Source organism: Anolis sagrei, chromosome 1 (genome assembly GCF_037176765.1).
Source record: "Anolis sagrei isolate rAnoSag1 chromosome 1, rAnoSag1.mat, whole genome shotgun sequence".
Lineage (NCBI taxonomy): Eukaryota > Metazoa > Chordata > Lepidosauria > Squamata > Dactyloidae > Anolis > Anolis sagrei.
The window spans coordinates 165,334,769-165,347,582 of record NC_090021.1 but is presented as its reverse complement, the minus strand read 5'-3'; positions in this window follow the sequence as shown (position 1 = coordinate 165,347,582).

The window sequence follows — 12,814 nt, the reverse complement described above, 5'->3', positions numbered from 1 at the left end:
ATAGAAAGGTTGAAGCAAGACCAATTGGGAGTCAAAAGTACCAACTACAGTGTCATATAAAATCCACATTGCCTCACCTACACTGCCATATAGAATCCAAATTATCTGCTTTGAACTGGATTATGAGTGTAGACTCATAATCTAGTTCAAAACAGATAATGTTGACTATTTGCTTTGTTAACCTGGATTATATAACAGTGTAGAAAGGGCCTAGGTTGGCTAGTATTGTATGCCTTTAGGTCATTTCTGATCTATGGTAACCCTACAGTCAATGTATCATAAGGTTTTCTTGCCAAGATTTGTTCAGAGGTGGTTTGCCTTTTCCTCCCACTGAAGCTGAGAGAATGTGATACACCCAAAGTCATCTATTGGATGTCCATGACTGAATGAGGCTTTGAACCCTGGTCTCCAGAGTCATAATCACACATCCAATCCACTACACTGGAGCTGTATACAATGATAGCAACTAAAGCTGAGAGTTACTGGCTTGAAGTCATTTGGTTAAATCACATTTAAGCAGAAGTTTTCCAGTTCAAACCATCAGCTGCGTTTTTACAACTAGCTGTGTGTTCACGGGGCTCCCATGTCCTTTATAGAAGTGTTTGCTGCATCCTAATGTATTATACAACCTATATATTGTAATGTATATACAGGGGAGTGTTGCCCTTTTAAAATAACATCTTCAAAGAAATAGGGTAAGTCCAATGCATTATGCAACCAACCTTAATATTCAGAGTTTCATTACGAAAATGAGCTAACAAGCCCATAGGGTGAGATTGCTCCAACAAATTATCCATTCGCTCCCTGCATTATGTTTGCAACCATGCTAAGCTGCCTGTGATTTATTTCATCATGTCAACATACTGGTATGCGTTGTTTGCAAAGATGCTTAATAGTTGGCATCTGCCAATCTTTTCTCCTTTCATCAAGTCACTTTGGAGCGTCTTCCAAAACCAGATTTTCCTTATCTCTGTTTCTGTTGCAGACTGTGAGTTTCTGCCTTCAGCTCTTTCCCCCAAATGTCTTTTCCTAGACCTTTAACTTCTTAAAAGTACCGGGAGATGCAGAGGGTGGAAGAGTCACCGGAAATCAACCCCTGATCCACCTCTGGGAGTATTATGAGCAGAATATTGCACTTGGGAACGTTCCCACCAATCTAATTAAAAACATAGTTTGCCTAAAGGCAGAAAAGAGAGTTGAAAAAGAATTCTGGATTAATATCTGTTCAGATACAAGACATAGCAAAGTAGTTATGTTGTCAATTAGCATCAAGTCAACGTTGACTTATAGTAACACTACAAATGTGAGACCTCCAAGCCTCCCTGTCATCAACAATGCTGTTTGGGTCTTGTAGACTCAGGGTTGATTGAGGGAGCATCTATACCGTAGAATGACTGCCATTTGAGATTATTTTAACTGCCATGACTCAAAGCAGTGGAACAAGGTTTTTCACCATCTCTTGCAAAGAGTGCAGGTGTCTCCCCAGATTACAACTCCTGTGATTCCATAACATGGAACTACAGTAATTCTACTGTGTAGTTGCAGATTGAGTCCGTCCATCTCAAGTGTGATCTTCTAACAGTATGCTCACCAGTAGGCTTATGTAATTTGGTTGGAGGGCGATCCGTTTTGGTATCCAAATTTTGTTGGGTTCCCAGATCTGTTTTCGGGAACTTCCTGAAAGTCGGCTAATGGAAAAAACTGTTTTTGGCTAAGCAGCCGAAAGATCCGGGAAGATCCAGCTCATTGGTGGGAATGGGTAAATTACGAATCTCCCATTTCCATTCCTGGGATGCATTCCTTTCTTCCTTTCAAACGGGCCTGGGTTTGAGGAACAGGGTTAAGGAAGCACCCCTTCTGGGACCCTTTTCTTCCTTCCTTTTGATGGAGCCTGGGTTTGAGGAATAGGGTGAAGGAAGCATGTGCTGCATGCTCCCAAATAGAGGGGAAGAAGTTGCTTCTGGCAAACATGGGCCATTTCGGCCAAAAAAACCTTGGTGGCTGATCCCTTACCATTACGACCAAGCTGAATTGGCCGAAGGGAAATGACCAAACCGAATCAATGCACAAGCCTACTCATTAGCTATATACACACACACATACATACACATCTATACATATACATATATATACATGTATTAATTGTTCGGAAACTAAAATTACTACAGAATTGATGTTTATATATCAGTGACTCATTTCTGAGCAGAAGACACCATATCCTTACCCAGCTCATCTTCTAAAGTATCCTTCTGGGACGCCTCGCGGGAATGGGTCTCGGGGGTACTGCCTTGCAGTGGCTCCGGTCCTTTCTCGAGGGTCGCTCCCAGAAGGTGTCACTAGGGGACTCCTGCTCGACTCCTCGGCCATTGTACTGTGGAGTCCCGCAGGGCTCAATGCTGTCCCCTATGTTGTTTAACATATACATGAAGCCGTTGGGAGAGATCATCCGGAGTTTTGGGGTGCGATGTCATCTGTACGCAGATGATGTCCAACTCTATCACTCATTTCCACCTGCCACTAAGGAGGCTGTTCAGGTCATGAACCGGTGCTTGGCCGCTGTCACGGACTGGATGAGGGACAACAGATTGAAACTAAATCCAGACAAGACAGAGGTACTCCTGGTCAGTCGTAAGACCGAACAGGGTACGGGGTTACAGCCTGTGTTGGACGGGGTCACACTCCCCCTAAAAGCACAGGTACGCAGTCTGGGAGTTCTCCTGGATTCATCGCTGAGCCTGGAACCCCAGGTTTCAGCGGTGGTCAGGGGAGCATTCGCACAATTAAAACTTGTGCGCCAGCTGCGTCCGTACCTTGGGAGGGCTGACTTGGCCACGGTAGTACACGCTTTGGTTACATCCCGCTTAGATTACTGCAACGCTCTCTACGTGGGGTTGCCTCTGAAGACTGCCCGGAAGCTGCAGCAAGTACAACGCGCGGCAGCCAGATTACTAACGGGTGCGGGATACAGGGAGCACACCACTCCGCTGTTACTCGAACTCCACTGGCTGCCGATTAGCTTCCGAGCACAATTCAAAGTGCTGGTGTTAACCTATAAAGCCCTAAACGACTCCGGCCCTGTTTACCTCTCCGAACGTATTCTCCCCTACGAACCATCAAGACCACTAAGATCGTCTGGAGGGGCCCTGCTCTCGGTCCCTCCGCCTGCACAAGCACGGCTGGTGGGGATGAGGGACAGGGCCTTCTCGATGGTGGCCCCTCGACTTTGGAACTCCCTGCCATTAGAGATTAGAACTGCCCCCTCCCTCATGACGTTCAGGAAACTAACAAAGACCTGGTTGTGGAACGCGGCATTTGACAACTGATTTAATTCTTTGCCCACATGAAAGGAGGATGATGAATGTGATTGTGATGGTGTTGGACGATTTGGCTCTTTTAACTAGGATGTTAATATTTTAATGTGTATGGTGCTGATATTTTAATCGTGTAATGAAGTGGCATTGTGTTGTTATTGTATATTTTTTGTATGTTAACACATGTTGTGAACCGGTCCGAATCCCTCTTTGAAGGTGAGAGGGTCGGTATATAAAACCTCGAAATAAATAAATAAATAAATAAATATGGAAAAGCTTGGGCCAGAATTCTGTTGTTGCACTATGCCATGGTATGTCTGTGTTAATGCAGATAATTGTGCCGATCAGAAGAAAGCAATGGACCCAGCAGTTTATTTATTTACCATATTTATATACCCCCTTTCTCATCCCGAAGGCGACTTCAAAGCGGATTACAGTTAGGCGGTTTAGACTGATCAGGAATTTGTGGGATCACCACTTAGAGCACTGAAGATTTTGGAAAGTGCATCTTGCATCTCACATTGTGGTACATACACAGTTGCAGCATAGTTTCTTACAATAGAATCAACCCCTTTGAAGCATACTCTGGTTAGGCTTTAATTTGGGAAGGGGAGGGCCCTTTCACTCAGCCATATAACCCAGAATGTTGTTGTTCATTCGTTCAGTCGTCTCCGACTCTTCGTGACCTCATGGACCAGCCCACGCCAGAGCTCCCTGTCGGCCGTCACCACCCCCAGCTCCTTCAAGGTCAGTCCAGTCACTTCAAGGATGCCATCCATCCATCTTGCCCTTGGTCAGCCCCTCTTCCTTTTACCTTCCACTTTCCCCAGCATAATTGTCTTCTCCAGGCTTTCCTGTCTCCTCATGATGTGGCCAAAGTACTTCAACTTTGTCTCTAGTATCCTTCCCTCCAATGAGCAGCCGGGCTTTATTTATTTATTAAATAACCCAGAATATCAAGGCATAAATTTAAACTTTTATATCCCGATCTACTCAACTACCGTAGAGGGACTCAGACCAGCTGAGGCACAGGAGCAGCTTCTTCCCTTTGAAATTCCACAATATCTGCTTTGAACTGGGTTATCTGAGTCCACACTGCCATCTATCCCAGTTCAAAGCAGAAAATGTGGGATTTTATTCAGCTGTGTGGAAGGGGCTGGAAGCAAAAAGCTTGATCTTAGGATTTGTAAGTTTCTCATGTTCAGGCATTTTGTGTTATGATGTAGTTCTCTGTAACACTGACATCATATTTATATATTTAATATTCCTAGTTCTTGTTTTACACCTCTGATGGTTCTGATTCATAAATAGGTGAAAGCCTCCCGTGGAAGCATATAGATCTATATCACCACTGTTTGTAGTGTAATTATAAAACACCTGCAGAGATTTCAGACAAATGAATCAATCTGCAAATTTTATTAAAAATAGCAAGTTATTAGTTTACACCGGGAGAGTGACTGGTGTTATTGATAATGATCCATTAAAGCAGGCTGGAATATTTGTGTCCTTTATTGGCCATAGAAAGAATTTGGGCTTATAGAATAAGACTATTTTTGTAAGCTCTGGTCAAATTTCATTTGGGCAGAGATTATTTTTTTTTGTCGGTGAGTGCATTTGCTTAATAAAACCTGAACACTTAAAAGTAAAAATACAGAAATTCCTATCTTTTAAAATCTTCAGTTAAATCAATGGAAAGGAAAAAATATGTAAACACAATTAAATAATACTATGTGACACAATTATAAACTCACAGTAACTCAATTATAAATGTAATTTCCTGAGTGGTTCTATCATATAAACATGGAAAAAGTTTGTTTTTTGTGGGACATCCTGCAGCACATTTTGCTAGTTTTTCAATGACGATCTCATACAGTCTCAACCAATTCAACATTGTTTGTGGCAGCTACAAAAACAAAGTTTCTGGAGTAGAACAACTACTTTCAAAATAAGTACCACACAATAAAGCAGCAAATAACACTTTTAAACCAGGAACAGATTTTTTTTCCGATTTTTGTTATAGTGTAATAGGCATTTTCAGTAATTTTCTAGTACTATCCCAGATTTTGTCATGCCATCCAAAATCACAGTAATTATGACATAATTTATACATAATTTCTGCTCAGCTACTCCTTTATAAAGCACATAACAAAATATTTACACTACTTGAATTTTTCTACATTTTATTGTGTTAAAACCTGAAACTGAAACTGAATGAATTGACATTGTTGCTATTTGATGTACCAAAGATACTTATTGTAGACACAAAGTATTTTCATAGTGGAATAAAAGTTAACAAAAGCAAACTGGCAGCTATTGGCTGTACAAATGTTTTGCGTCTAAGGCAATATTTGTAGAAGCAACGACAGCTTTCGCATCTTTGACTCTTATCTTTATTAACATTTTTTCAGCAGAAACTGACACGATGTTGACCAATTCTATCATAGCCGTTCAATTATAAAGTTTGGAGACAAAGAGCACCATCCCGATTAATCTTATCAACAGCCACAAAGAACTTTAAAAATCTCAGTTCAGCAAATAACAAAACCTTGTTTGTGTAACACAACCTTTGATTATCAAATACTGGAAGTTGACACAACATTCCATCAAGCCAGAAGAAACCAGATACGTTTGGCTTAGGACAGTCGGGTTAAAGACTGCCACAGGCATTTTATATCACTTTAGTATTTTATATCACTTATAAAGCACTTCCAGATATTTTTATCTGATCTCTTTTTCGATAGAGTTACAAGCTGGGTAGATGCGGGGAATACCATGGATGTAGCGTACCTGGACTTCAGTAAAACTTTTGACAAGGTCCCCATGATCTTCTGGCAAACAAACTAGTCCAATGTGGGCTAGGCAAAACTACGGTTAGGTGGATCTGTAATTGGTTAAGCGGACGAACCTAGAGGGTGATTCTCCCCAGTGCTTCCTCTTCATCCTGGAAAGAAGTGACGAGTGGAGTGCCACAAGCAAGGTTCCGTCCTGGGCCCAGTCCTGTTCAACACCTTTACTAATGACTTAAATGAAGGCTTAAAAAGAATGATCATCAAGTTTGCAGACGACACCAAATTGGGAGGGATAGCCAATACTCCAGAGGACAGGAGCAGAATTCAAAACGATCTGAACAGATTAGAGAGATGAGCGAAAACTAACAAAATGAAGTTCAACAGTGACAAATGCAAGATACTCCACAGGCAGAAAAAATGAAATGCAAAGGTGAACTATAAATCCCGGCAACTACAACTCCCAAATGACAAAATCATTGTTTTTTAGAGTGATGGTCACTCCTTGGGTTAGGACAGTGGTTCTCAACCTGGGGTCCCCAGATGTTTTTGGCCTACAATTCCCAGAAATCCTAACAGCTGGTAAACTGGCTGGGATTTCTGGGAGTTGTAGGCCAAAAACATCTGGGGACCCAAGGTTGAGAAGCACTGAGTTAGGAGGTGTCTTGTGGTCAAATTTGGCGGCAATTCATCGAGTGGTTTTTGAGTTATTTTAATTCCACAAATGAACATTACATTTTTATTTATATAGATTTAAAATTATCTTTCTTTGTCCATGTGGAAAAACTCCTTCATCAACTCATGAAACTAGAGTACACTCCAGAACTGTCTCTCTCTGCTTCTTTCTCCTCTCTGAGCACGTGCATAGCTCAAGCCTGAACAAAAATGCATTAGCAAGGAGCACCACTGTGCTGGTACAGCTGTACCAAAAGCTCCAACTTCCTTTTCTTTCTTTGAGTGTTTGCATGTATTTCAAAGTTCCATGCATTTTGCAATAAGGTGGCTTCCCTTGGTTTGCAATTATAGGGCCAATGACCCATCAATCATTGTTAAGTTTTGGTTCCGCCCCTTTCCCCAGGGCTCTGGGTGGAGAGGGAGTCATTTTAGGTCAGTCTTGCATTGGAAAGCTTAGCTACAGGACGTGGATTAGCGCCACCTGTAGAGAAGCTTCGTTTCTCAACAGCATCCGGGGGAAAAGCATCCAGGGGAAAACAGTTCCAAAGAACTCCAGCTGGAGAATCTACAAAGCCTTGAATGGTAGATCTACTCAGGACCCAAGAAGCAGTTTGGAGCTGGGAGTAGAGCCCACACCAGCAAAGTTTAGAAAGTAGATTGCCCAAGGAGGGGTTAAAAAGGGTTTTCTTCTTAAAGAAAAGAAAGAGTTCACGAAGCCAGTTGCCTGTCCCTTGTGGACAAGATTAAGAAAGCCACCAGTTGATTCAAAGTCTTGAAGCATTGGTTTAATGTGTTGAAGATCTAAGAAGTATTTAATTGTTTGTTGAAGACTTAAGCAATAATAAAGGATCTTGTTAAACTTTTCAAGCTTCTAAAGACTTTGTACAGGAAAATCCTTAGAGCCTCTCAGCTGAGGCACCCTGGCTTCCCGCTGGGCACAAAGAGCATGTCCTGTTCAAAAGCCATTTGCTATAGGCTCAGCGCGTGACAGCACAACCACTTTTTTCTCATGGGTGGGATTCAAAGTGGTGTTCCTTGCTAATGCAAGGAAGGGTGTATGTGGCATCCACTTCCTTACATACCAAACTAATTCCACTGCCCTTGACTTGAAGTGCTCTCTGTTGCTTTGCCTGCTTTTGGCTGATTCTTGTCTTTCACAAAAAACAGTAATTAATGTTTCATTAGAATAACTCTACCTGAACTTGAGAAAGGGGACAAAACTGAGCAAAATGATATATATGTAGTACATAGGAAGACTTACTGAGTCAAGCCATGAGTCCCAGTATTATCTGCAACACAGAGACTGAATGCAAGCTGTTTTCCAGGATCTCAGCAAGGACTGAACTCAGGACCGTTCTTTGGGAAATGTGTGCTCTCCCGCATAGTTTTTGGTCTTGGCAGGAATTATAGTATGACTCAAGCTGCCATCCTCAACACACTTCCTGAAACAGTAAGTCCAACTGAAATCTGAAGAGTTCACACTTGAATAAACGTGGATAGGATATTTTGGAAAATGCTTGTTCAATGATATCAGCTTTATGCAGTTGTGACTGTTAGGTCTTTTTGTCAAGGTTTTAAGAAGGAAAGTATTACATGGTAGGGCTGTATTTTAAACTTGGAAAATACAACAACTTTTGATTGTTCAGTTCTCAAGGATCGGTTTTCACATATAAAGCTCTAGCCAAAAATGTAAGGTATTGAATATAGCAAAGATGGCACAAATAATTAAAAGGTATAAGCTATATAAATAAAAATGTAATGTCTGTTTGTGGGATTAACATAATTCAAAAACCACTGGACGAATTGCCACCAAATTTGGACACAATACACCTATCAGGCCAATGAGTGACTCACTCATAAAAAAAACATAGAAAACACAGTGGAAGGGGCTTAAAAAACCAAAAAAGCAAAAAGATGCTGCAGCAGCGCATGGGCAAAAATGATTCCCCTGGCAAACAAAACATACAATACCATATCCACACTCTCTTCCAGGCTACAGCTCTCAGCATCCCCTAGACCAGGCCCTTTAGAAGAGGAGGATGATCTGAATGCACTGCTTCCAAGATTCAAGCTTTCTTCTCCTTGGATCTCTTTGAGAGCATCCCAATCCCTGCGTATTTCCAATTTCCTATTCCTGGACTCCAACTCCCAGCAATCCTCCAGATAGATATATTAGATAGAGATAGGTAGGTAGATAGATTGATAGATCAACCAGGAGGACAGCTGGGAGTTGCAGTCCAAGAATAGGTAGAGAAGGAAGAATGGGGAGAAAGAGGAAGGGAAAGAAAAGGGGGGGGGGGAGGAAGAGAAAGAGAAGGAAGGAAAGATAAAAAGGGAAGGAATGAGAGAAAGAAAGAAGGAGATAAAGAGGGAGGGAAGGTTGGCCACAGCAACGTGTGGTAGGTACAGCTAGTTTCCTATAATATAATGACCCCTGTTGCGGAAAATGGACTGGTGCAGATGCAGTATGGAAATTGTGTATTCAATTAAAAATGCAGTATGGAAATGCTGTATTCAATTAAAAAAAGAAGAAAGGTACAGTACCTTGTATAATGTGAGATATCTATATAAATAAAAATGTAATGTTTGTTTGTGGGATTAACAGAACTCAAAAACCAATGGACGAATTGCCGCCAAATTTGGTCACAAGACACCTACTAACTCAAGGAGTGACCATCACTCAAAAAATTTGATTTGTCATTTGGGAGTTGTGGTTGCTGGGATTTATAGTTTACTTACAATCAAAGAGCATTCTGAACTCCACCATTGATGTAATTGAACCAAATGTGGTACACAGGACTCCCATCACTAGAAGTTTTGGTGGGCATTGACCTTAAGTTTGGGAGTTGTAGTTCACCTACATCCAGAGAGCAATGTGGACTCAAACAATAATGGATCTGCACCAAACTTGGCACGAATATTCCATATGCCCAAATATGAACACAGGTACAGCTTGGGGGAAATAGACCTTGACATTTGAGTTGTAGTTACTGGGATTTATCGTTCACCTACAATCAAAGAGCATACTGAACCCCATGAATGACAGAATTGGGGCAAACTTCCCACACAGAATCCCCATGACCAGCAGAAAATACTCAAGGCCATCCAGTCCAACTCCCTTCACCAGGGCAAGAAAATGTAATCAAAGTCCTCCTGACAAAGAGCCATCCAGCCATAGATATAGATAGATAGATGATTCACACACACACACAGATAGATTTGAAGGGGACTCCTAAAGAAGGACAATTATATGTTGCATGTTCCAGAATAGGCAAACCAGACACTCTCCACATCAACACTGACAAAGAAGCACCAAGAAACACTGTTTACCCACAAGCATAAAGGCATTGTATATATTAGAAACCAACACTTTCTCATTACTTTATTTTCCAGATCACCAGACTGGGCCACAGCAATGCGTGGCAGGGGACAGCTGGTGTGTGTGTGTATCCCTTTTTAACATTTGGAAGGCACAATTCCAATTTGATTGGGCTACGTATATTCTAATTTAAATCCAGAAATGTATTATTCTTCAATGGATGACACTAAAGTCAAAGTATATTAATTTCACTATGCTTCCTAAATATCCGCATCCAGTTATTTTTGTATACAATTTAATAGTCTATTGTGTTTTTGTATGCTGCCTGGAAGAGAAATGCATGTCATCTTGTGTTGTACCCAGAAGGGGAATAGCAATCTAACCTCTCTTGGCTGCCTTGCCGTGATGTGGGAAATGTTTCCTCTTAGCAGGATATCTGTCAGTCGAAATATCATTCAGCTATTCATTAAGTTCAAATGACCTTATCGGAAAGAGAGATGCCACTGAAGCAGTTTAAAATTAACTTCTCCTCTCAGGGAAAATGTGACTTGTCCATCATTGTCGCATTCATTCTTCTGGATGCTAATTTTTATGTTGCAGATAGAAGCTAAAAGTAATAGGTTGTTAAATTGAACGATGTAATATTATGATCGTTAAGACTATTGCTGCCCAAGTATCTATGTAGATACATCATCGAGATATAATTCGGTTTCCTCTCAGCCTTGATATGAATGAATTTATTTATTACGTTTAGTAGCTTGCAACGTTAAAACATTGTAATATCCTACACACAGTTACCTGGTTTACTTCTCACTAGATAAATATTGGACTGGAGTGTAAATCACTTGGTATTCATATCAAATAATTAGTCAACCTAATACCAAAGACACAATCAAGCACTTTAAAGATTAAATAATTTCAGTGATATTACTAAGCATGTGTTTTAATCTTCTCTCCTTACTTAAATTACAATAGATTGTGCACCAGTTATCTTCTTCTGTAGGAGTTCTTTACAATTTCAGCTAGCAATTTAAACAGCAGTTCTCTCATTGATCTGCTAGATATACTTAAACTGAGATAATAATTCACAATTTATAAAAGAGAGTGAGAGAGGAAGCCAGAGGCCTGAAGAAAGAGCAAACGAGATCCGCATGTAGATGCTGAGTTATCTTCCTGCCTTTGTTGTTTATTAAAACCTGACAAGTAGGTCAGTGATATAAAATATACATACATATTCAAAGGGCCGGCTTATCCTATGCATATTTACTTGGGACTGAGTTTCCTTTGTGTTCAGCGGGGATTACTCCATCCATGCGGGAAGTGCGCAGTTTTGTAGCTTTCCGTGGAGCTGTCAATTTGCCATAAAAGCCTGGAGACCAGATTCTGTCTTTAATCCTGGAGCAATTGCTCATAGAAAGATGAGTGTCATTAGGAGAACCACTCAGCGTTTGGGATAACGGCTGCTGAGAGAGCTCTGATTCTGCAATCAAGACCAATTAAACAAATTCATCAATGCTGCAAATTGCCTACTTTGCATAAACATTCCTAATGTTAAAACATGACATAAATTTACCTAAATCTGATGTTTGAAGTTTGAAAGGACCTAAGGAACAAACTGGTTAAATGTGTGGCATGAGGTAGGCATGGAGAGCCAGAAAAGATATGCCTGACTATCCTAGCTGAGTCCCAGATATCCTGCCCTCCAGGTGTACTGATGTGGCTATGCTAACCATTTATAGACATTTTTATTTGTCAGTTGCATTTATGTCCTAATATTCCACTAGTGTCTCTTGCATAAGAGCTAACTTATATGCGGTCATTGGAGCAGAGGCCAATAACGAGGTATCCAGCAACTCTGTAAGTGGGATTACACTGGATCTGTTTCAAATGTGAACAAGCCGCTGGGGCAAGTAAAGAAGACAACCAGCCTTCTTGATCCCTGTCCATCTTGGCTGGTCATTCAGGGAGTAGATACAGTTCAATCTCAAATACAACAAATTATCGATGCATCTTTCATGGAGAAGAACTTTCCATCCTGTTTAAAAGAAGCAGTAGTCTGATCACTGCTGAACAAGCCCTCTTTGGATACCCTGGACCCTAGCAATTATAGACCAGTGTTCAACCTTCCTCCCAAAAACAGTAATAGCAGAAGAAAGGAAACTATACAAATGGGCAAGTCGGGATTCCCATCTCATGTTAAATTGGGTGTTTTTACATGTCTGTACAAGAGGAAATGAACTAAAAGTTGATTGTCAGTCAACTTAGGAATTGTGGGAAAAGCACACACTTTAGAAACTGCGAAATACCTGGAACCCACAGTTGAAGCTTGTGTCATGTGATGGGCTCTGTGGGTTGCCAATTCTTAAATGTGTAGAAACATTTATTTTATTGTATGTGATGAAGTCATAGGAATTTCTAGATCCTCTGACATTACTCTATGATCAACTTCCGGCAGATGTTTGACCATACAGTTGCACTGGAGGACCTAGAGATTTCTAGAGAAAACATTTTAATCAAATCTGTGATGTTGAAACTACAAAAGTCTAACTGGTAAATGTGAAGGATCGACTGTACCCTAAGCTCTACGATATTGTGCTCTTCATACAGCTTCTAAAGCTTACACCCCGGTGATTCAGAAGAAACTTGAAAATCAAACAAAAGGATTCTAAGGGATAGTTGAAACACTAAGTACCATTGAAATCTGAAAAGTCCACATTTGATAG